Source organism: Haemaphysalis longicornis, unplaced genomic scaffold (assembly GCF_048455015.1).
Source record: "Haemaphysalis longicornis isolate Haplotype H1 unplaced genomic scaffold, Haemaphysalis longicornis Haplotype H1 scaffold_1, whole genome shotgun sequence".
Classification (NCBI taxonomy): Eukaryota; Metazoa; Arthropoda; class Arachnida; order Ixodida; family Ixodidae; genus Haemaphysalis; species Haemaphysalis longicornis.
The window spans coordinates 109,199,549-109,222,667 of record NW_027526203.1 but is presented as its reverse complement, the minus strand read 5'-3'; positions in this window follow the sequence as shown (position 1 = coordinate 109,222,667).

Here is a 23,119-nt window from a genome sequence, read left to right as displayed (position 1 = left end):
GCCTTCGACCTAAAAAACGTGTTTGAGACAGATTCAGTGATGCCTACATAAGGAATTTTGGGCATGCTAATTACAGCAGCACCAATAACAAGAGCAGCAACATACGTTCTAGATGGATGCTTTCTTTGGCTGGCAATGCGAATGCGGATGTGACCTGGCCTGATGGTAGTAGCGCCATCACGTGGCATCCACTGAAACCTAAATTAGTATGACGCTGTCCCAAAAAATGGCGCACAACTATGGTGCAAGTGCTGTATGTGCCGGCCTGTCACCAGACGTAGCGTTACATTTTGAGCTTTAACGTCATCAGTAAGTTTCCGCCGCTTGATGTACAATGAATTTGACGTTGCTTGGCCTACGGTAAGGGTGCGCGTTGTGGCTACCTAACATTAGATATAGACATAGGTCTTAGAAGGGCGATTGGGCCAATTTCTCAGACGCAGTAGCACAGAGACAAAAAAAAAACGCAGAGGAAAAAAGATGAGGTGGATGGTGAGGATAATGGCCACACTGAGGTGACAAGTTCCTTTCATTTATTTTACTCTCAGGGCCGTTCAGGCGTTACAGCGAGGAGTGGGGTAAGTAAAAAAATGAGTACACAACAAACATTGAAGGGATTAATAAAGATGATTCGCGAGTGCAGGCTTGAATTTCTCCAGTTCACGTGTAGAAACGATGGCGGCAGGAAGGCTGGTGCAGTCCACACCGGTTTTCGGGACGAATGAACCCAAATGAAGGTTGGTGTTGCTACTTGGCACACCTACGTAGAGAGTAAAGCTGCTGATATGATGTTTGATGGGGTTTTCTGAGGAATATACGTTTCCTACTATAATAACACAGGGGCATGTAGCTTTCCGGTGCCAGTTCGTTCATTGTAACTGTGGCGTGTAGGACAAGTGACGCACACAGACCTCGACCACGTCAACAGTTAGCCTGTAAATAGTACACAAACATAAAAAGTGTAGCTTTCGGAACATTCAAAACTCTAGCAATGAATGGTAAGCTATTAGGCTTCAAATAGAGGAATTAGGACATACTTTTTTCAATTTCTTCCGATTTTAATAGCTTGCTGTACACCTTGGCTAAGATGCACTCTGTAGTGAAGGTCTGCGCAATAAGTTCAACCACCTGGACATCTTTAGCACCCATCAGAACCCTGGTACTCCTTCGTTTTCGAAATTAATGCGTAAGTAATGTTTTGGATTTCATTGTGGCTGTCTTAATGCAAGTCGCTGAATTAAAAGTCACACGCCTTCTGTTCTTGCACCTGGTTTTGCATCTGGCCAGCTTCCAGAAACCGCCATAATAGGAACAAGTATTAGCACAATTACCAAAAAGCTCATAGGGAGTATAATGAATTTTTTTGCCGAATATTTGTATCAGAATAATGAACTTTAGAAGAGTTGAAAAAGTAATGATGCTAGATAACAAATGCAACCAACCCAGTTATTCAGCATACAGATGCGTCCTGCAGTTGCAAATATGGGGCCCAAGAGATTTCACTTTTTAAAGTGATTTTCAAACACTGCTCGTAATGACAGCAGGCGTGCTTTATGACGTCGAACGCTAATTTACTTGAGCGTAAATTTGGGACCCATACCTGTAAGCACATGTTGTATACGGTATTTAGTAAAGCGCACTTACTGCACATATTATCTTTCTCTGACTTCTGAATCGACATAAGGTTTGAACTGAATTATTTCAATATAAATACCAAATTTGAGGTAATGAGAATGACGGGGGGGGGTATGATTGCGTTTTCTCGTTAAATTTCTGGTAATTAGAATGAGTGGGGTATTATTGTTTTTTCTTGTGAAATTTGCCGTAACTACAATGGTGGGGGTGGTGCTATTTCGTTTTCTCGTGGAAGCCGAAACAAACTCGACGCGTCCAATCTCAGTTCTGCCGCATCGTAAGGCGGCTACTCTGATTGATAAGGAAAAAGTTCAATCCGTTCGCCCCTCACCTTGTTTGTAGTGATTTGATCGAAACTTTTGTCGACATGATTGCACGACTCTCGAAGGACTTCGCTTCGAGATAGTTACGCGGAGCTTAAACGCCGCAGCAGTCGATCAGCCAACTCAACTTTGCGCGTTCTTTGTTTGCTTATTTGATGTTTGGTTTGTAGTAAATCATATTAGGGGCGTAAGTCCAATTCAATAAGCTTTATTCGGCACGATAACCTGGTCTCAGGACTTATTTCGTGATAATTTCTATCACTCCAGAAATATTCTTAATGAAACGTAGCACTTACTGATTCTCAATGCGTGTTTCGGAAGGGACGGTCTCCAAATGCAGCTTGATTAGAGTTTTCATGAACTTTTGAAAGGGGCCATTCTATGCGAAACGTCTCAGCCATAATGTCGACTATTACGGATTTCTTCAGTAAAAAGTTGGGCTCATCCTTGCGTGACCTACAATGCTCTCTTTAAGCAATTTTGGCATTTTTTGCCGGCATTTTATCTCCAGGGTTTAAAGCAAAGTTAAGCCTAAAAAATTCACAAAGAACACTTAATTTTCAATCAAAAATCATTTTTTCCTGGACCTCATGTTCAGGCACTGAGCTGCGCTATGCCGCATTTTTGAAAGATTTTTGCTTTTTTTTTTTGCTCTCGTCACGCCATCCAGAAAATACACGACGTTGCGCAATTTCCCACTATTTCAGAAAATACAAGCACACTCTCCCAGCCAATAAAGCAGTTTTTCGTGAATTTCCCCATTGTTGACAATTATAAAAATATATTGACACTGAAAAAAGGGGAAATGTGCGAGAAAAGTTGGAAAAATCTGCTTTAGGCCCATATTCACCCGGTGATTGCGCATTGTCGTGCTCGCAGTAAAAATATCAAATACAAAGCATTCACCGGTACAAATCATCGTAGTTTATTTCGGGGTGTTTAATCGGAGCAGTTCTTGTTTTAGCAGAGAAAAAAATTCAATTTGTACACCGACAGTTCACGGCGTTGTTCCACAGAGCGTCTTCTCTGCACGGCATGCGGCTGCCTTCATCAAAGATGCGTGAGCCAGCGTATTCGCGCTGCAAGAATAACTTTCCCTCCAATTGTATTTCGTATCGGCAATGCGGGAAAAATGGGTAGTTCCACGCGTTTTTCTTGAAGGCAGGCGCATGGCGGGCAGAGAAGAGGCTCTGTGGAATAACGTGGTGAAGTGTCGGTGTACTAATTCATTTTTTTTTCTCTGCTAAAACAGAAACAGAGACTTTCTGAAATAAACTGCAATGATTGCTACTATTGAACGCCTTGTATTTGATATTTTTACTACGAGCACAACAATGCGTAGTTTGGGAATGAATGTGGGCTGGAAAAAAGCTTTTTCAAAATTTGACAAATGTTTGCTCGCACATTTCTCCTTTTTTTCAATGTCAACATATTTTTTTAAATTGTCCACAATGGTGAAATTCAGAAAAAAATGCTTCATTGGCTGAGAGAGTGTCCTTGTATTTGATTTGATTGATTGTAGGGTTTAACGCGCCGACGCAACGCAGGCGATGAGGCACGCCGTAGTGGAGGGCTCCGGATTAATTTTGACCACCTGGGGATCTTTATCGCGCGCCGAAATCTCGTACACACGGGCGTTTTTGCTTTTCGCCTCCACCAGAAAAGCGGCCGCCGCGGCCGGGAATCGAACCCGCGACCTCGTGCTCAGCGTGTCCTTGTATTTGCTTTAAACGTTCGAAAATGCGCAACATCGTGCATTTTCTGAAAAGCGTAACGAAAGCACTGAAAGCAAAAATCTTCTTGAAATGCGCCAAAGGTCAGTCCAGGGCCTCAATACGATGTCCAAAAAACGATAGCGATTGAAAAATAAGTGCTTCTTGATTAATTTTTGACACACCAAGCTTTGGTTTAAACACTGGAGATAATTCTGTGGCTACAAAAAGAAAAAAAATCGGGCAAAATACTTTGACAGAGCATTCTGGGTATGCAAGAATGAGCCACAATTTTTACTGAAGGGATCCGGGATGTTATACGTTACGGCTGGGGCTTTCGCAGGAAATGGCTCAAAGGCGCTCGATTGATTATTTACGATAGTTTAATCGACACATGCCCTGTGGCAAACCAAACACTCTTAAAAAAACTCGTCCTTCACGATATATGTGGTAGCTCTCTGAGTTTTCTAACAAAATATAAAACTGGAACTTGGTGCGTGTCTATTCGCAGTAAGAAATCATTCTCACTAAACGCTAGGCGGCGTGACGATCTGTGGCGCCTGATTGATTGTGGGGTCCATCGCGCCAAAGCTGCACACATACTATGAGGCGCGCTGTAGTGGAAGCCGGATTTTGACCACCTGAGAATCTGCAACGCACGCGGAAACCAAAACATCCTGGCGTTTTTGCTTTTCGCCTGCACGTCAAAAGCAGCCACTGCGGCCGGGGTCGCACCCGCGTCCTCGGGATCAGCAGCACCACGGCTTAGCCACTGCGTGACCACGGAGGGGGCTGTGCAGCGCCTAACGCGAATTATTATTTAATGTATATACTAGTACTGGTGTAGCAAATATCGGTTTCAAGCCGCAATATATGGCAAGTATGCTGATGGCAAGCAAATGACAGCCCCGCTTCGTAGTCGCATTGTCTGTGGTTTAGTACCACAGTGCAATGCTATTTTTATAAAGTTACTCCAGTTATCAACACTACTAAAATAGTAGTTGAAACAAGGGCTGCGTATTTATCTCCAAGAGAGATTGATGCGCCATCCAGACCTCGAGAAAAAAGATGTCCACCAAAGATTTTGTCAATACCATTACCCCAAATGATGCAATAGGCAGTAGTTTATCGCTCTTAAGTAATGAGAGTGGATCTCGCTTTGTTGCGAAGGCCAAATGCAATGTTGATCTCTACAGCTTGATCTTGATGGCAGGGGTCGCTGTAAGGTGCGAGACCAACGTTGCTCACGAGAAAAGGCAGGAACCAGTCTTTATTTTAATGTTTTCTTGAGTTCGAGGTTACAGTCGCCGAAGATGGCCACCGCTGTGTGTCGTTCTCGCCTCAGCCACGGAAAGTGCTTATTCATGAAGTCCTCCACCTCTGTTTGGAGTTTCCGGGTGCGATGTAGACTGTGAAGATTGGAATCCATCCACGGTGTTTTCACAAGAGACATGTGCACGCATGGTGCGACTGATTTCATATTCAAGCTTCAGCGAGTATATGCGCTAAGAGCTATATTGGTCTCATTGTAGAGGTTAGGGACTCCTGAAAAACGGAAAATATCGATGAAAGCACTAGCCACTACGCCTCTGTTTGTATGGGATTATGTGTGGTCACAAACCACGGTGCGAAACTTGACAGAAACACAAATATTTATGTGTTCGGTTACATATTTTGCCGGAATATAAAATCATTTTTATTCAGACCTTGTACAGTGACTCCTGGCTGCTGTTTATATGTTTATAAGAGCTTTACCCAGAACAACATCCAGCGTTTCACTTCTCTATCCCTGGACGTTAAAGTTAAACGCAAACCACTTAAAAATAAATTTTACTTGTAAAGGTGCAGCTTCCCACTTTCGCGTGGAAAACACACACAAACACATATATACGCACAAACACACACACGCACGTACACACGCACGCACACACACGCCCACACACACGCACGTACACACACACACACACACTCACACACACAAGCACACACGCACACGCATGCAAGCGCACACGCGCACACACACGCACGCACACGCACGCGCGCACCGGCACACGAACATGCACTTGCACATGCACGCACACACACACACGCACACACACACACACACACTCTCTCTCACACACACACGCACACGCACATACACACTCACACACACACACACACACACAAGCACACACGCACACGCATGCACGCGCACACGCACACACACACGCACGCATACGCACGCGCGCGCGCACCGGCACGCGAACACGCACGCACGCACGCACACAGACACACACACACAGACACAGACACACACACACACACACACACACACACACACACACGCTCGCGCGCGCGCATGCACGCACATAAAAAAGTTTCTTGTGTGTGTGTGTTTCGGTCAGGTTTTTTTTTTACAGTCTAGTTAAAACATAGCTCTGTTTTTAAACGAGTTCCTAGTAACGCAATCATACATTCAAACATTTAGAATCGCGGCACAAAATCGATTGCTGCTTTAACTACTCCGGAGCGCCGTGCTTCCGATTTTTTTAGTGACGTCTGACGCATGAAAGAATCGCCCATGGTAAAATTTTCTCGTGCCCACTGGCGCACATTTCCTATTCTGCTAAAGTTACCAACACGACTTCGGTAATTAGTTTCGAAGCACCTCAAATATTTACGGGGCACAGAGTTAAGGCGCGAAGCTGGCCTTAGTATTCATAGCCATAGCCACTTGAGCCGTGTCACAGCGGTCTGTTCCCGTAGTTGAACCTTGGCCCAAATAATCGCGTCGCCCTCGGCAACCTTTTGTGCCTGTTCAATACTTTGGTGGGAACCATTGCGTTGGCCCCTGAAAAACTGCTTCGGTGGCACGTCGCGTTTACCGTTGCGTTGTCCGAGAGAGCGCATCAGTCGCCTGAAATTATTCCGTCTCCCTTCTCTCATTCTTTTTAAGGGTGTTGCGTGGCCCTACAAAGTTTTGCTTCGAATATTTTCAAATCTATGTTCACTGTGAAGAGTCGTATAAATGACGTACATCCCGGAAGCGGACAGGCCGTTTAGTACAACGCTTTAAACTGTACATCTGTTAAGTCGGCCACGCCCGTGCGGCACGTTCGGGTGGGCAGGCTGTTATGGACATGCTCTTACAAGCACGCTGCCAAGCGGCACGCACGAAGGTTCCACGCCTGGAAACAATGATGTCTCGTACTTATAGCCGGCGGCGGAAAGCTGGGTTTCGAGGAAAACATGGAGAATCAGCCGCTACAAAGGAAACTTATTATTGCAGAGAGTCTGCATCAGAGCATTGCTGCAAGCGAGGCAATCACGTGTAAAAAGTCAGAACACACTGCAAGTCATCAATGACCACTATCGGCTTGGAAAAGTATATATATCATTAACCTTGCACTGCGAATGATTTATTGCTGAAGCTGGACTTTTATATCGCGAGAAATGTAGGTGTAATCTCCTCTCTGCACCCAGTCTAATGCACTAGCGGGATCTCTTCCCAATTATCTTCCCGCTGAAGTAACCTTGTTTCTAGTTTACAACTTTCGTCGTGGTGTTCGTGCCCAACCAACTCGTTAACTCTATATACTCCTTATGTAATCTTACAATTTATTGGTGCTGCCTGCAACGAAAGCTTTAAAGAAACGTGCCATTTTTTAGATGCATTGTTATTTTTTTGCATTATTGCGTTATTGTGCAGTTTGTGTTGCCCCCACGAACCTTGTTTCTGATAACGCTGAACACTTGACTCCTACAGGTAGCTGTGAGTGTGTTGTCGAATCACTATCCCCGTGAGCAAAAATGATTTTGTCCGGAGATAATAAATGCTGCGGTTTCAGGCACTGAAGCTAAATGTTAAGGTGTCGGGGAGTTTATGAGAGCCACAGGTGGGGATCAAACACCAATACAGCTGCTCCTTTCGGCACTCTTATGACCCGACAGGCGTCGTTAACCCTTTGACCGCAGCCGCAAAGGCAACGCTCGGGTCGCCGGGTGCACCCGGAGATCCCGTTCGATTGCACCTGTGGACGAAACCAGAAACAACCCCACCACTCCTTCCTCTTGCCACAGGCTCCTGCAACTCGTTCCTCTCGCGGCTGCGCAACACTGATCCTCGAAGGACGGAGCTCGCGGGCATTCAGGACCCTCTCGCGGATGCGCTGTTTCGAATCTGAAATGGGATTTAGAATGCCTCAGTTTGCGTCCACGCGGTTCCGCCATCAGCATCGGGTATCCCCGATTCCGCAATGCTATTACGTGTTCCTGTAAAAAATGTTGGATTGCGGTTGTCTGAAGCGACCGAGGTAGTCCCTTGTTGTGACGTCAGCTCATTGAATCAGAAACGACATTCGATTAGGAACGAATTAGAGATTCTGCTCGCGTTTCCAGACCAATGATCACGGATCAGAGGATTTTTAAGAGCCACCGGTTTGAAGAATTCTTCCGGTTCGTGATTATTCGTGGTTGTTCGCTTTTATTCCACGAAATTTATGAGCAGAAACGTTTTATTTGGCAAACTTTTTATAGAAATATTGTTGTATAAGATTCGACGCAGCTGTGAACATTTATTCAGGACCAGCAGTGAACATACCCGAACGTTGGACATGTAACGTCCGTATCTGTCGTGATGACTGCATGTTTTGCGAAACAGTTAACGCTCCTAGGATTCTCAGTTGACTTGAAAAATTGCATGAGTTTTTGTGACCGTCTGAAACGTGTTATATAGAAGCATACTTTTGTATAGTGGCCATAATAGCTTCCTTGAAACGAATTATTGCTTCATTTTACTGCGATTTGTTTATTGCCACAAGGCAAAATAAAACTGCATGAATGTACAGTTTCTTTCTGCAGTTTTCTTGTACAGATTTCATTTTTTTGCACATTGATTGATTCTGTGCTAAAGTATTCATGGTCTAGGTATTTATACCGCGAACACCACATGGCCACGTAAACAAGCTTTAAATATACAAACCTCCCATTATGTACGCATCCTATTGCGGGTGCGTTTGAGAACAAATAAAATAATAATAACAGGGTCAACTCTGTCCCGGTTTAGTAAAATTTTCACATTTTAAATGTTGCTTTATCTGTGGAATACCGCAAAATGAACAGCTGAAGCAGGAGGGGCACAAAATGCGAAATACAATGAATAAATAAAAATTTTAGTAGTAATAATTAAATATTCCACAAAATGCCATATACATTCTACCCCTTATTCGGTTCTTTACTGTGGTGAGGCGAAGATACTCGTTTGGAAAACACGAAGTTATGATGATTGTGATGAAGGCGAGTCTTCATGTTACGCACCACGATTTTCTTTCGAATGAGGCGTATACCATGCTTTAAAGGACTAGTGACACGAAACTTCAAAGCTGAGATAACGATGTAAAATGCTTCCTTTTTATCGGGAGATATCTCCCAGCAAGTTTTAACAGTAGCCGTTCAGTATAACATATTTTAAATCCATTTTAATCTCTGCCCGCACGAGAAAGCCCAGAACGGGCCAGCATGACATCATCTGCTGCTTGCCCCAAACTGCCGACGTCGGGGCTCCGTGACGTACCCGACGCGCTGGCGGCGGTTGGCGCGTGCTGCTACACCGTGTGTACACGTCATGGTTTTGGGAGCGACGTCATGATGTCCGGGCGCGCGGGGATGGTGAAGACCTCGGCTCGTCGTGCGTTCACTCGCGAGCGCGTCCAGACCGGCAGCGGTGCGATAAGAATGGTGACGTCCGGTGCTACCTCCTGTCATGGTGGCCGCTCGGCGTTCGTTTTGTCGAAACCGAAACTGACACGAATAAACGACGCCGTAAATGATTGTTTACGCTGCGATCGACCACGTCTGATGTGCGATTCCATGATTAGTGAGCTAATAGGCGCCCATAGCAGCGAAAAAAACGTGACACGAAAATTTTGTGTCAGTACTCTTTTAAGGCGAAATGCTCGTGCAGACGGACTGTATGCCAGAAACCGCGGTTCATAATTTATGCGGGAACCTTAAAACTTCGGAAGACTTCTATACTTTTTGGCCTTAGGGCAATGCAAGCAGGAAGTGTACAAGGTGGTGCGGTGGTTTTTTGTCACGTATGTGCTGCGTCATGTAGTATATAACTAGGCTGCCGCGCCCTGTGCTGAGATCAATGGATGAGTAACGAAGCCCAAAGCGGTGCTAGATGGCCTGGGTACCCAATAAATCACCACCTCATCTGCCACAGCTTGCCTCGTTTGTCCGCCATCCCTGTAATATCATTGGGTGAGGTTTGGCGCCACCTTCATCCTGGCCCTGTAGCTTCGCAGGTTGTCGGCTCTTTAATTGCTCCTGTGAAGGCTTTTGGAACGCGCCGCGAGCAAGTGTAGCAATGGATACGCCATTCTCTGATCCCCGAGCCTCCAGTCTATGATCCCGCAAGAACAGTGAAGACTAATATCTCGCACCTGATCAGACAATAATGACCACTACCTAACGACCCGACGATAATGTGACCCCCCGCCCACTCGCACGACGCATCTCCAATGGCATTCACTTTTTCTTCCTCAGGGTTGTGGACATCGCTGGTCTGAGTCCGGTTCTCACAAAGCTCATTGTTGTTATCCACTGCGTCGCAGACTTCTGCGCTGCACATTTTCACTTTATTACTCAGCTCCAGCGTAGTTTTGCGTTTTCTGTAGCCTCAACCAACCCCGTCTCGAATAGACGGCCTGCGAAAGAATTTTAAATGTATCTGTAGTGGGCAGATTCAAACTCGCGAAAACCGCTCATCGGCACGACGAAAAAGGGACACGAGTATGAAGCGCTTCATCCTTGCATCCTTTCTTCGTCCTATACAAGCGCTGTTTCTGCATGCTTGAAATGTACCAACCACCCCCAATGTCCACTTTTTTAGTATAGGCAGAATGGGTGTTAACGCTGGCCGCGGCCTAGTAGCTGCAGCTCACAAATGAAGTGTCACTACTGGGAGTGCAGCGACATATATCAACGTCGCGTATGTTATTTTGTACGCAAGCCCCTTAATTGACGCCGTACCTGAGCGTTCACCATTGTACAAGAGCTCTAATATTATCAGAACCTAGCGTACTTGAAGGGTTATAACTCGAAAGCCACTCTGGATTAAGATCTTTTAAAATCTTAGGAGCACCGACAAGTGGGCACGTTGGTACGACGACATGTTGAATAAAACCGCAGAAAAACGCGGGAGAAAGAGAAGAACTACAGGGTTCTGTGTAGCTCTTCTCTTTGTCCCGCGCTTTTCTGGGCTTTTATTGAGCATATCTTTTAAAACATTACCCCGCAGAAGCCTGAAAAGTCGGTGTCCAACAAATCACCTAAGAGGGATACGACGGTTGGTGTATGCAGTCTGCATTGATTCTTATCTAGAAAGCGTTGAACTGACTGACCGGCAGTGTCTCGAAAAGTACAAGCGGACTGCAGCATACTGCTCCGCGTTTAGTCACCTCTAAACAGACGAAACGAAGGTAGCTTGGCTGGAGCGTTCGCGCTGTACAAACTCACCAAACCATTTCATGTTGTACCGGACGCGCGAGGCCAATCGCTAATTACTAAAGATGACAATTTATTGTTCGACCGTGCAGCCCCAGCAAATTTATCACGTAGGGCCGCGATACGGCGTTCCAGTAACGGACGCCGCTTGCAGGCGATTTAAATAAAGTCTTCACTCCCTCACTCACTCACTATCGCCAGGCTTCGAATCGTCTCCTTCGGAGGGGGGCAAGCGGTGCAGTGTGCCACTGTCCACGTCTACCTTTCCTAGCAGATATGCGCATATCTGTTATATGATATGGTTCTGGAAACTGATATACTAATCACAGGACACACCGCAAGAAGAAAGTGGGACCACTGATAGCCCAAAGCACCGGCTCAGTGCCTTATAATTCATCATCATTGCTTGCATATTTTATGCTGAACACAGTCTGCTGACGGGAAGCAAAGTTGGTTATTGCATATGACAGCGCGGGCGAGGGCGGAAGACGAAAACCTCAATATATTAGAATTCGGGAAAAGTAGGTTAAACAACATTGTGGGAGTAACGACTTTGCCAAGTTGTAAGCAAGCCCGAATAGACACGACACTATTTATGCGCGCCCAGTATGCTTCACCGCAATACCACTGAGTGATTAATCAAGGCGCGTAAATGGACCAAGCAGTGTAATGATCAGCGCCAGCATGTGATGTGAGTGGAAAAATGCGCTCTGCACTGTGATAATACAAAATAGCCTCAAGACGTTTTGCGTCGAACGTTGTTACAGCACAGATCGAATGACTGACTGAGTGAAATCATATCCCGGTACCCTTTATTCGTCCGTTTTCCCTGTAGCACCACGCTGGATGATTCAGGTGCAATAGCGACTAACAGAATAACGGAGATACTTCCGCGGGAACCATCTATTCCTAGTTAATTGTTAGACATTTGGTAGTGAAACATCGCGCATTGAAACTTGGGCCTAAGTTCGGCAGTTTGCATTCTCTTAGCGTCACTTTCACTGCGAAATCTTGGCGTTTTTTTAGGCGTATGTGAACCATAATGCTGCTTGGACTTTATCGAAGTTGTTACTGTTATCTTTGTTGTCGATATTCTTGACGATGCACCCAGGGCAGCAACCAGAATTTTTGGGAGGTTCGGTGGTTATGGGACAAAATTATCGCCAAAAGTAACGCTAGTATTCGCTTACGAGCTGCGTGGAAAAAAATTCGGGGGGAGGGGGAAGGAGGTGAACCCCTCCCCCCTGGCTACGTCCGTGGCAACTGTACTTAAGCGCGATGAAAAGAAGAAAATGGATAACATGCTGGCCAGTAAGACCGAGACATTGGTAAGGATTTTTCGGCGTCAAAAGCTGGCTCGAATGCCGCAATAGTAGCTCCGCTAGCCTCCACTCACTGCGCGGAAAGCGACCGGCACAGTGGAATAAAGCAGAGAGGAACACACAAGACACCAAAATTACCAACAAGAATGTCTATTCTATCCCCTGGCGCATGAAGAGTTCTCCGACTAAAGCCAAGTTGCCAGGTCGAGAAAGTTACGCACGGTTAACAGGAGATCAAACTGCAACAAAAGTGCCTACCTCCGTCTCAGTTGAGAGCTGTTATATCAGAGAGCCCAACTCGTTTGTACGCGGCTAAGTCGACCATGTCGGGACCATCGGTTACGCCAGTCATGTGGGAGAATTTTTTTTTTTTTGCAAGGCAAAAAATTTTTGCAGTTGAGATTTGCACACTTTTCAGGCTCTGTGGTGCTCTAGCAGCTAAACTCAGATCGTGAGACGAATTACGCTCCAGAAAGTTGGAACAAACGTCCATAAAACGCCGAGGCTGCCTACTCTCGTGTGAACTACTTAGTATAGACAACACCCAGACGGCCGAAATTAGAGTATTGGTGCATCTATGGAAGAAAAAAAAAGTGCATCCAGGCAATTTCAGCGTTGACTTTTTGTCATTCCTGGGTGCATTTCAGTCGGAAAGCAATTAACTCGTATGAAATACAAGACCATTTCGTGGCACACCGTTGGGTCCTAGCAACCGTGCAGCAGCGTTTCCTTAATTTATTCGTAACGGTTTAATATAACCCGCTGATCGACACGCCCGCAACAATGGGTTAAGCAACATGTGCCAGAAACAACGGCTTCTGCACCAGCCGACGTCCGTTTATTTTCAGCGATTTCAATATAACCGCATATGTCACGGCGTGCGCCTGCAGCGCATCCTAGCAATGCCCAAACCAACCCAGACATCACGCCAACCATGAAGGAAGGAGCAAAGATGCTATGTTGTTCGTTTCCCCGAAGTCCGGTGTCGATCAGGAACCCAAACGCCCGGGCTACGGTTGATTTGGCAGGAGGCTGGCAGGGCGATGGTGTTGAAGTTCTTGGGGGCGGTGGTAGAATTGACGAACTCGAGGCGTTGAGGTTGATTAAGTGAAACGAAAGTTTATATACGGCTATTTACAGTAGGAAAACTGGGTACATGAGTAATGAAAAGAAAAACTTGAAACTTCAGCTGGACGCTAGCTCCAAGTGCGCACAAATCACTTGAGCTTCTCAATTTTGTCTAACTCTCCTACCCTCGGAGCGTACACAAACCACTCGAGAAACGACGGCCGAGACTCTGTCTCGCCGCAAGATCCGTCTAGTTGCCCGGTACGGCACTGTACCCTGAACCTCCGACGCGATCTTAACCTCTAACCTAGGGGGCTCATAAATCCAAACCTAGCTTCAACGGTCGAGACTCCTTGTCCCGCCGGGAACTGCCCAGCTCGGCGCTCAGACAAGAACGATTTCCAACGGCCAAGTTCGGCCTTATAAAACCTCGAGATCACCCTCTCTCGGGAACGCCTCTGTAGCTTTCGCACACGCGTAAGGGAGTGCCCAAATTCACGTAGACAGCTGTCACTCAGCACGCCACGGAATATTCAATCAGGCGCCGCCATCTTTGGGTCAACGGCACGCTCGCAGACGAGCAGATGCGTGCGACCCCGCGGGGTGAGAGCGAAAGACGGCGACAGTGCACTGTACCGGCCGGGGCGCGTTAACAATGGTGTCTTGCGCGGCGCGCGCTTCGACGCCGGTAATCCCACCACCTCCCCGCGTCACGCAGACGGTACCCGGAATCCGGCGGCGCCGTCTGCTTTCTCAATGGGGGATTATCCCTGTGGTATGCGGTGGGCCAGACAATCCGTCTCCCGTGCGCGCCGTGACGACTTGGCGACGGCTGCAGCGTAGAGTCTACAGTGCTGGGCCACCAGGCGGGTTCTCACGCGCAGCCCGGGCGCCTGGCCGCTAATCTCATAAGTGGACCTTACAGAAGGATTACGCTATGCGTCCCACGCTTAGTTTATGGGGAACATCCTCCTCCCATGATGCACTCTGTTTAGCGTGGGCATGGAGAAAAACTTTCGTGTGCCTTACAGTAGAGACGACCCAGGTTCGATACCGGTCCAATGAAACCACAGCATGGCCAGATCGTGAGGAAGCTGAAGAGCGCTTCTACGTCTTCGGGCACGTGAATTCATACGTAATCGAATATTCAGGACGTTCCTACTCAAAGTTCTACTTCCTGATGATTCGACAGTAGGTGCCACTGGGTAATCGGGTGGATGCGGTTACCTGCCACTCGAATTAGAGGAAAGTTGTTCGTGGAGTTCCATAGTGGGTGCTCCAGTCAGAACGCTTCTCGCGCTTATTCATAGGAGTCGCTAGTGGGTAATAATGACGGTAGTGTCTCGCCAGTAAGGATTCAACAGCAAGCCTTCATAACGGTGAAGCAGTACAAATACCGAAGTACCAGGCTAAACGAACGAGCGGGCTGCGTGTAAGCCCAAGCAGAACACCATAACATAGAAGGGCGGCGACCCGCGGCGATATTAAAGTAGGAGGAAGTACAAGGAATTTGGAAAGGGTTATAGGTTGCGGCACTCACATTCATGTGTCGTAAAGTTCAGGTTCGATGTTAATCAGATGGCAGTAGTACGATTAACACTTGTAGATCATGGTAAGAGAATGAGGCAGTACAAGACGGTGTATGCTGGGCATCTTATGTGGCCAGGGAAGCACTATGTAAAATACATTTCCAAAAGAGGCTTAAAAACTTCGGTGAGAAGAAATGCCGCAGAACAGTGCACCGACACTTGTACCTGAAAAGTATTGACACTCAATGCAGGAAAAGGTGTAGAATTGCGACAATAAATTACAACATTAGTGGATTAAACGCAGTATCAGGAGCCGAGAAGTTCAGACGAAAGTAAAGGAGAAGTCTATTAGGTGGGTGAAAACAATAGCGGTATGCAGAGTCACGGCGAGCGCCGTGCATTACAGGGGCAGCAGCCATTTTGAAGTCTGTCATCAGCGCAATGCCAGGCCGCGTGTCTCTCCTTGAGCATGGTTTATTGCTCTACAGTGGGCTGCATCGAAGGAAAGTTTGACGACCACCTCAATGCAGTCGCACTAGAAAGAAAAGCTATACAGCTTCTCAGAAACTTCGCAGTTGAAGAAAAATTCGTCCTTGTCCAGAATTCGAACCCGGGACCACCGCTTGACCGGAGCAGCCGCTGTACCAACTGAGCTAACCAGGAGGCCAATTGATTGACTGTGGGTGTTTAACGCGCCGACGCAATGCAGGCGATGGGGCGCGCCGTAGTGGATCGCTCCGGCATAATTTTGACCACCAGGGGCTCTGAAATCTCGCTCTGAAACGTGCTCTGAAATCTCGCACACACGCGCAATCAGGACGCTAGCAGTTTGTGGCGCGAGAGCGAATTGACCAACAAGCGAATTGACCAAGGGATAATTGACCAAGGGAGAGCGAATTGACCAAGTGATAAACAGGTGCTAATCGACCATATTTAGGGGGATTGCCCCAAGTGGAGTAAGTTTCAGAGAAGGAAACTTTGACATCCACCTGAATGCAGCCGTAAGGCTACAAAGGAAAGCTATACAGCTTTCTCAGAAACTTCGCAGTTGAAGAAAATTTGTCCTGGTCCAGGATTCGAACCCGGGACCACCGCTTAACCGAAGCAGTCGCTCTACCAACTGAGCTAACCAGGAGGCTAGCCGTTTGTAGCGCGAGAGCGAATTGACCAACAAATCGAAGTGATGGACAAGTGCTAATCGACCAAATTGAAATCCTGGACCAAGACGAATTTTTCTTCTACTGCGAACTTTTCTGAGAAAGTTGTATAGCTTTCCTTTGTAGCCGTAGGGCTTCATTGAGATGGATGTCAAACTTTCCTTCGCGGAAACTTATACCTCTGTGACATGGCAAATTTAATGCCATTCCCATCGAACGTCATTCCTTCAAAATGACATTTGTTTGCCGCCGCACGAGAAAATGTAATGACATTCGATCAAAATGACGTTAGGGACCTTATGAGTTTACGGAACCCATTCGACTGCGTTCTTCCAGCAAATGTATTATCTCGACACCAGAGACTAGGTGGGAATGCGCACCCAAAACAGATTGATGCAGGGTCAGTAGCATTATCAGATTTTTACACGTGTATTATTTTTAGTAATTTATTTATTCACGTCAAACAAGGCGAATAGAGTTGTAAAAAAGAAAACTGCTAGTCACTACCATGTTCAATCGTGTTCAATAAGTTGCTACAACTGTGCTTAAAGCGCATTGAAAAGTAGAGTAAAAGCATTTGAGCTCTTTTCGCTCAGTTTTCGCTAATATTGAAGCGGTTACTAAAGTATTTTTGCTACGCAAGTATTTACCCATCGCAACTGCCACCATTTGCAAATGACATTAATTTTGGGCGTGTAGCAGCGCGTCAAGAAAACGGCATTAAGTCGGACGAATGGCATTCGAAGGGAATGACATTAAATTTGCCGTGTACCAGGGGTATTACTCCACCTTGGGGAATTCCCTTAAAGGAGTACTGACACGAAATTTCAAAGCTGAGATAACTATGTAAAACGCTTCCTTTTTATCAGGAAATATCTCCCAGCAAGTTTCAACAGCAACCGTTCAGCGAAACATATTTAAAATCCATTTTAATCTTCGCCCGCACGAGAAAGCCCAGAGCGGGCCGACGTGACATCATCTGCTACGTGCCCCAAACTGCCGACGTCGGGGCTCCCGTGACGAAGCCGACGCGCTGGCTGTGGTTGGCGCGCGCTGCTCGGGCGTGTGTACACGTCATGGTTTTGGGACTGACGTCATGCTGCCCGGCCCTGTGGGGACGGCGAAAACCTCGGCCGGTCTGGGCGCGCGCGTGCGCTCGCTCGCGCGCGCTTCCAGAGAGGCAGCGATACGGCAAGAATGGTGACGTCATGTTATACATGCTGTCATGGCGGCCGCTCAGCGTTTTTCAGTCTAAACCGAAACTGGCACGAATAAACGACGCCGTAAATGAATGTTTACGCTGCGCTCGACCGTCTAATCTGTCATTCTATGATTAGTGGGCTGGTAGGCACGCATAGCAGCGAAAAAAACGTAACATAAAAATTTCGTGTCAGTACTCCTTTAAATCTGCTGGATTAGCACCTGTCCATCACTAGGAGTTGTTGGTCAATTCGCACTAGTGCTAACAACGGCTAGCCGCCTGGTTAGCTCATGTGGTGGAGCGCTGCTCCTGTAAGCGGTGGTCCCGGGTTCGAATCCTGGACCAGGACGAATTTTTCTTCAACTTCGAAGTTTCTGAGAAAGCTGTATAGCTTTCCTTGGTAGCCTTACGGCTGCACTGAGGTAGATGTCAAACTTTCCTTCGCTGAAAGGTACTCCACTTTGGGGAATTCCCCTAAATCTGGTGCATTAGTGGGCTGTAATAGCCGAACCGCGAGTAAAGAGCAGAAGCTGGAAGATCCAAAGGAAAGACTTCAGCTTCTTCAAAGCACCAAAGTCTGCACCAACGAGTGCAAAAAAAACCAGGCTGCTCTCCGAAAAAACGGCGCGGCCTGTAGGTACCACGTATCAACCGCCCTAGCATCACAGCCAGCCCCGACAAGTACGGGGTTTGTTATCAAAATTTTCTATCAGGTATATTCACAGAAAGTAACCTTACAACTGCTGAGTGCACAACATCGCGGAAAGTGAAGCAGCAGTTCACGGAGATGTTTGTTTCACTCGCATCGCTGATGCGAAAGGCGATGTTTCATGTTGTGTGCTAATATGGTGTCTTGTAGTCTCAGCAGCTTGTTGACAAACGCCACGTAATCGTCTCTGCTCCATGATAGTAAACACCCATTCACGACGATCATTCATCTGCAACAGTGTAGTGGTGAAGCTTACTCACTTGTTGAATAACGCTTCATCTTTTCTGCGTCGTGATTGTAAAACCTTTTCACGATGATCATTCCGCTGCAACAACGTAGTGCTGAAACCTTCCTCGGCAGTGGTTTGCACCCACAGTCTCGCGTAAAATTCTTTCAGTTCGATAAAACACAAGAATTGCGAATTTATCAGCAGTGTTTCCGGATCCAGTGTCTGTCTCATTTGACGAAGGTTCGCCGTCAGCCTTTTCGGTGAACGTAACCCTGACTCGGCTCCTTCAGTGAACTCGGGCTGTGGTGAAATGCCTGCCAGTGAGGCACGGTACCATCGCCCGGAAGCACAGTATGCCAAACACCAGCAGCTGCCTACTGGAAAAGGTAAAAATCAAAGGCTTTCTTTTGGCGCGCCAAAATGTGACCGACCGCATGCTGTTTTGCGATTCACGAATCAAGCTGTAGATGTGAACAGCTTATCTGTAGCAGCCGAGCGTTCTCGTTCTGCTTACAGGGGCATACTGACAAACAGATCTGACGGTTTTGCGCGATAACCAACTGGACGAAGTTTACAACCGCCGTAAGGAACTTTGTAAAGCGAAAGAAAGTGTTGCGGCGAAAAAATTTACCGAGGAAGCACTCCGTGATGACGACGACAGGGTGGCATTTCACACCGAGCTGCGGACATGTTCAGTGGTTATTTCCGTTTTTAACATTTTGAAAGACCACATGCCAGACACGTCACGAAAGGCGCTTTTTCAGATTCAAGAGGCGATGCTCTTTTTATGAGGATGCGGTTAGAAATCCAAATGCAGGATTTAGCATGGCAGTTTGATGCTTCTCAGCCATTCGCGTCTAGGATCCGTTAGAAATGGCTGGACGTGTTTTATGAATGGCTTGGCTCCCTAGTGTGCACTGGCCACAAAAGTAGAGGTGATGAAAACTAGCCATTCGCGTCTAGGATCCGTTATAAATGGCTGGACGTGTTTTATGAATGGCTTGGCTCCCTAGGGTGCACTGGTCACAAAAGTAGAGGTGAAGAAAACTAGCCATTCGCGTCTAGGATCCGTTAGAAATGGCTGGACGTGTTTTATGAATGGCTTGGCTCCCTAGTGTGCACTGGCCACGAAAGTAGAGGTGATGAAAACTAGTAGTATTAGCGGTACTAGTAGTAGTAGCAGTACTCGACAGTTTCGAAGTGTTTATTCAAAGGTCAAGTTCACCTGTGACACGAGCTGAGAGATGGTCACATTATGAGCACCATAATACTTTAAAATTCCTGCTGCCTATCTGCACACAATTGATGATGACATTAATATACAAATGTTTCGATGGACGCACCACCGATAAATCGATCACGGAGGAGAGAGGTGTTCTCCAGCTCTTGGAAAAAAATGCGTGTCAATCCACCGTATGAAAGTGGTTCGAAAGCGAAGTTATAAACAACACCAACATCGATTGCCCATTCGACGTAACTTGAATTCGCATACGTGGCTGTACAAAGAGTGAAGCTAGAGACAAGTGAAATTCACTTAACCACACCCTTTATTACTAGGTTAAATAAATACATGATTCATCAATGGTGGCTGGTTGAGTTGTATTAGTTAATGGACATAAGTGAAAGCTTTTTTTTTATAAAATTAAACTAAGCTCAAACCCGGTGCTACACGATCTCCCTTCTCCGACTCTGCCGCGCCCGATGCAGGCGATGAGATCGGTGGCAGAGACGGAGAAGTAAGATTCCATGCGTTGGTATTAGCTTACTTTAATTTTTATAACTCCTAGCGCATCCACAAGGCGCGCACACGGCCGCTACGCGTTCCGCGGGCGGAGCGCACAGCGGCGCGAGAGGTCGCGTAACGCTATCACCTGGTATTCAGCGAGAAAGTAAGGGGTAAATCCGTAGATGTGCTTGGTGAGTGTACCGTCTGTCTCCGCTGTCTCCGCGTGGGCTCGTAGCTCAATCGCTAAGACAACAGGCTCTCGCTCCGTTTCTCTATTCGTTCCAGGTTGGATTCCTGGTGGTGCCAGTGACTTGTACTTGTTAACGGGAGTTTTCTGTTTACGCCTACGGCAGCGACAGAACCCTTGGGGGGTAGAGGTAAAACGGTTCGCTTTAAAAAAACGTCATTTTAGCAGACAGGGGCTTTTTATATTCGAAAGCGTAGGAAGCGTAGGAATCCGTCGCCCCTGTGGTGTAGCATGGACTCCATCGATATGCATCGCCCTTGATTGCTGCCGCAATGAATAAAAATTGTTACCGTTTTTTTTTGCTTTTTGTGTATGTAGATCATCCCACAGATAAGTTTTATTGTGTTCTGCCGCTACCTGTACGACCATGTGGGAGAATAGCTTTGAGGAAATGTCAGCGCACTTTCGTAACCACAAATCGAATGTGTTTTGAGACATTTGTAGTGAACCGCAGCAGTCAAAATGCATTAAATCTGGTTCTCCTATTGGAACACCATTTCCAAAGCGCTTGTCAGGGTTTCGACGCTCTCTTCAGCCCTACACAGTCAAAGTGAAACAACGGGCTTTGTAACCAGCACCTACCTCCCACTTGCCTGTTCCTTGCGTACTAAAAGGTTTAGAGGGCCTCTTCTTTGCCATAAGAAGTATTTGCACCATGAGAATGACTTGGCTGGCATTCTTATTTTTACTGAGTGCTTTTCCCACTCGGCAAATAAACATGAAGAGTCCATGTACAAAAGAGTTCACATAGAAACGAAACACAAGGACAGAAAACAAAAAAGCGACATGATGCGGACGGCTTCATGAACTACAGACAACTATGAAGGAAAGTTTCGGAAAGGAAGTTCAACCGTTTTTGGTAAAGGGGGCCGGCCCTGCGTCCACCGGTGAATATGTGTAAGGTGGCGTGGGCCTGTGGCCCCCATTCTGACCGCCAGATACGTTGTCGCCTGCAGTGGAGCTGGTGCTAAAGTTTGTTGTCGTCGCATCGGCCTTGTCGCTCCAGCAACTCTCTTCATACTCAGTGAACCAGTCTGCGACCGGTTGTGGCAATAACACGTTTTCGCAAAACAATCTCGTAGTGTCTACCAGTGGTGATGAACCCTTCACCCATATGAATCAGCAGTATGTTTGTTTCGTTCATATTTCAATATAGAAAGTCGGCATAAATTTTCTTGGAAACAAACATTTGGAGATGAACTTGGTTAGTAGTATCGGGGAGTTCTCTTTACCTCGAGCTCCCCATTCATTTCTGTGACGCAACTGTTTTCGTCACGTAGCAGGTCACCGAGATGACATTCCTTAATTTATCACAAACACAACATTTCCAACGCCTGTCCCACAACATCCACACTCAAGCAGTAAATCTGGTTTGGTAGCTAAGTGCTCGCGCTTTGTTGCAACAAAAAATGAATGAATGAATGAATTTATTGTCAAAGAAAAGGAAAGGAAAGTCCACCAGTAGGTGTAAATTGTCACACCTAGGGGTGGACACCGGAACGCCTGCTGGTGTGGGGATTGTGCCAGAGGATGACAGATTCATAGAGAGGAGACACAGGATAGAGGTGACAGAAGACAGGGCAGAGAGGGGCGGACACACACACACACACACACACACACACACACACACACACACACACACACACACACACACACACACACACACACACACACACACACACACACACACACACACATACACACACACACACACACGCGCGCGCGCGCGCGCGCACGCACGCACGCACGCACACACACACACACACACACACACACGCACACGCACACGCACACGCACGCGCGCACTCGCGCACGCACACAACACACAACTCACAACACACAAGACACACACACACACACACACACACACACACACACACACACACACACACACAGCGCCTCGTGGACGCTGTCCAGCTGCCTGGTGTTGCCCGGCGGCCGTAGCAGCTCATCGAGCGGCCGAGCCCTTCCTCCGGGCGGCCAGCAGTTCCGGCGTCCCTGCCGCATACTCAGGGTACTCGAAGAGCAGGTGCGACAGGTGCGCGGAAGTGCTGGCAGGCAGGCGGTTCTTCCGTTCAGCCGTCCACACAGCCCTCACGCGGAGGCGCAGGATTGCCGAATGCTGCTGTCGGGCAGCCGTGCGGCCCGCACAGGTGGTGGGGCCTCTCCAGCGGCGAGCTCTGGGTACCGGGTGCTGTGCCCGCACGTGCCGTTGTATAAGCAGGCGGGCGTCGTCCGCCGCTGCCTGGACATCCGTGGCCGAGGAAGTCAGCTCGTGGGCCTCGGCGGCGAGCTCGTCCGCCCGCTCGTTGCTCTCGAGCCCGATGTGGCCGGGAACCCACTGCAGCCGCAGCCGAGCGCCCCTGTCTGCCAGTCGCTCCGCCTTCTGGCGCACGCCCAGAACCAGAGGGGAGTGCGGGTCGCCCTCCCGGATACGCAGCAGAGCCACCCGGGAGTCGCACAGCAGGGCGAAGCGCTCGGGTGCGGGCTCCAGCTCCAGCAGCAGGTCCAGGCCCAGCTTGACCCCTACAAGCTCTGCCATGGCCGAAGATGCGGCGGGGTGCAGCCGGGCCTGCCGGGTGGCCTACCCCAGCACGGCGGCCGCTGTAGCTGAGCCCTGCCGCTGCCGCACAGAGCCATCCGAGTAAGCCAGGGTGTGGCCCTCCAGGTCTTTCCAGACGACGGCCCGGGCCAGCTGCAGCAGCCCGCAGTGGGGAGTGCGCCGCTTGCTGCACAGGCCCGGAATCTCGAGGTGCAGCTCGGCCGCCAG